The sequence below is a fragment of the Montipora foliosa genome, chromosome 2 (assembly GCF_036669935.1).
Source record: "Montipora foliosa isolate CH-2021 chromosome 2, ASM3666993v2, whole genome shotgun sequence".
Taxonomy (NCBI): domain Eukaryota; kingdom Metazoa; phylum Cnidaria; class Anthozoa; order Scleractinia; family Acroporidae; genus Montipora; species Montipora foliosa.
In genome coordinates, this window is record NC_090870.1 from 41,719,497 (window position 1) to 41,721,996 (window position 2,500).

General features: G+C 36.2%; 3 protein-coding genes across 4 annotated transcripts in view; 2 read left to right on the forward strand and 1 right to left on the reverse strand.

The window, feature by feature from the left end:
• LOC137993125 (uncharacterized) overlaps nt 1-2,500 on the forward strand; it is a 34,768-nt gene that overhangs the window by 13,597 nt on the left and 18,671 nt on the right. The gene's annotated exons all lie outside the window — the stretch shown is intronic.
• LOC137993127 (uncharacterized) overlaps nt 1-2,500 on the forward strand; it is a 6,252-nt gene that overhangs the window by 2,959 nt on the left and 793 nt on the right. Inside the window, exon 3 of one of the 2 annotated variants that reach the window (XM_068838807.1) lies at nt 1-2,469. This exon is cut by the window's left edge and continues 298 nt beyond it. The exons of the other annotated variant lie outside the window; for it this stretch is intronic. The gene's annotated coding sequence lies outside the window, so the exon portion shown is untranslated. Of the gene's footprint in view, nt 2,470-2,500 lie in introns of those variants that run through there. 2 annotated transcript variants of the gene reach the window in all.
• The window catches only part of LOC137993124 (uncharacterized), a 10,940-nt gene continuing 9,486 nt past the window's right edge, over nt 1,047-2,500 (reverse strand). The window contains exon 4 of the mRNA XM_068838800.1: nt 1,047-2,500. This exon is cut by the window's right edge and continues 435 nt beyond it. The gene's annotated coding sequence lies outside the window, so the exon portion shown is untranslated.

Consider the following 2,500-nt stretch of genomic DNA (forward strand, 5'->3'; position numbering starts at 1 on the left):
CTACCAGGCTTACTGCAATGATGTTCCCTTTGAACCTGAAAGTGTGTAAATGATTATTTTACCAAGAATAAACAGTTAGGACACCTTGATATTTGACCCACAAGGCGACAAAACAAATTGTGCTAGTTTCTTTGTTTTCTCGAGCTGCAGTCCAAACATGTATCTGCACTGCACTGCACGCCATAAAATGTATTTTTAACAATGAGTTAATGCCAGTGAGTGAAAACAGACAAGGTTTCTCCTTTGTGACATGTCCTGGTAGCTTCACATTGTTGAATTTAGGCCATGTCCACACGTATCCGGAAATTTTTTTTTCCGCAAAAATTTTTTGCGGTTGCGAAAATTTTCGCGTCCACACGCAGCGTATTCGAATCGTTTACAGCCGTCCACATGTATCCGATTGTATCCGGAAATTTTCTGATTTGCTCTAGTGCCCAGTTCTTTTGCCGGAGAGAATCCTGAAATGAGCATTCGCATAATTGCGATTTGGCGTCATTTCTTCCGCGCCATAGCAACTGCAAGGTGTAAACAGTCGAAGCTTGTAGTTTATCACCCAAAAAAATGTCTAAATCTTCTGATAAAGTCAAGAAAAAGTATGCTGATTCATATAAATGGACCGATGATGAAGTTGAACTACTGCTGACGGTCACAAAAGTAAAAGTATTTGTTGTGTAAATTTATCACAGCTGCATTTATCTGAAAGCATGACATCAAACTAGAAATCAGAGCAATTAACAAAGACACAACCTTGCTGTACGCCATGTTTGTTTAATGCTCGCCGTGAAGACTGGATCCAAGAGAATGACGTAAGCGTATTCGCAAATTTGAGGATACGACCGTCCACACGTATACGTATTCGTATCGGATAAAAAAATTTCCACTCTGGAGAGCGTTTTCAAAAATTTCCGGATACGGCCGGAAAATACGCTGGATACGTGTGGACGCAAGCCGTATTCGTAAAAAAATATTTGCGTTTTCACAAATTTCCGGATACGTGTGGACGGGGCCTTAATCGGTATAGATAACAAAAGGAATGACGTCTATGCTTTCAGGAAATCTAACTCTTTATTACAGCAGAAAGAACAGTTTACTGATTATTGCTGTACACATTACGATTAAAAAATACTTGACCAAACCAAACATGCTAAAACTAACTTGAAATCTCAGTGTATGCTGTGATGTTTAATCACATAGGACAGTAATGCAAAGTACAGTACAGCCTCCAACGATACGATTCTAAACATGTTCACTGCACGACTTAGCTTGGTTGCACAATGTGCATAACTTAATATATGTCAGGTCTGACCAGTATTTCTTACATTTGAAACAAACCTTGGAAATCAAGCCTGTATGTTGCCTTTAGTCTGTGGGAAGTTTACCTTTGGCTATATGTCAACTATACATGTTCCACTTATAGTCCACAAATAATTATAGCAATTAGGAATTGTACTTAAGATTCTCAATAGTGCTTCCTTGTTCAAACTGACATATTAGTTACTTTTTTTCTGTATGTTTTTAAAATACTGATCAAGTGTAACATACTAAGGGGACTTCAGCCTGTAGACGAAATTTTCTTAAAATTTAATTTCCAGGTAAAATAATAGTAGAATGAGAGTATCCTCCAAATTTTAACACATCCTTTCTTATTATTCTTAATCTATATAGTTTCCCTGAATGTCAGAGGATGCTTGACAGTTTATAAAAGTACATGTTGGTAAATGTACATAAAAACATTGTACTAAAACTCAACATTTGCAAACAATAACACATTCAATCAATACCATATACTCCAAAAACCAAAATTACATCTGTCATTTTAGTAATAGTAATTTAAACTGTTCACAATACAAATTATCATTGGATGGTGTGCAACGTCTTAACCAGGTTCCCATAAGAGGCTGTCAAAGTAGCTTGCTCAATATTTTGAAACAAAACCTTATTAACAAAACCATTTAGTTGATGTGTGTAAATTTTATCCATATCACTTAAAACACTGTTATACTGCACATTGACTGGTTTGTTACTTAGTGATAAAGGACTTGAAAAATAATTAACGTTAAAAATCTGGAAAATGGGTTTTCAATTAAACCAGTCTTTTGAAATAAGCAGGAACACTACTAAGCAGATTCCAAGCTGCAACTGAGAATGCTTTTACTAGGTAAACCGTTGGGCTTGGTTTAAGTAAAAAAATTATAACTAAACAGCCGTCTACTACTTTTCAAAGTAGCGGATTAGGCAGGATAACACAACAGCAGTCCTATAAAACATGAACATCAGCTGGTTGTTTGTCGGTACTTAAAATACTCATTCACTTGGTTATCAGCTTTCCATTACTTACCCAACATTAAACTAGTTATTGACCTTTAATTATAGTGTACTGTTTACACGATCTGGTCCAGAAAGTATTTTAAAACATGCTAAAACCTGTGCCTTCAAACTTCAAAGCCTTGTCCATGGCCTCATTAAATGCACTCTTTGAAGAGTGAACAGTTGGCAGCCT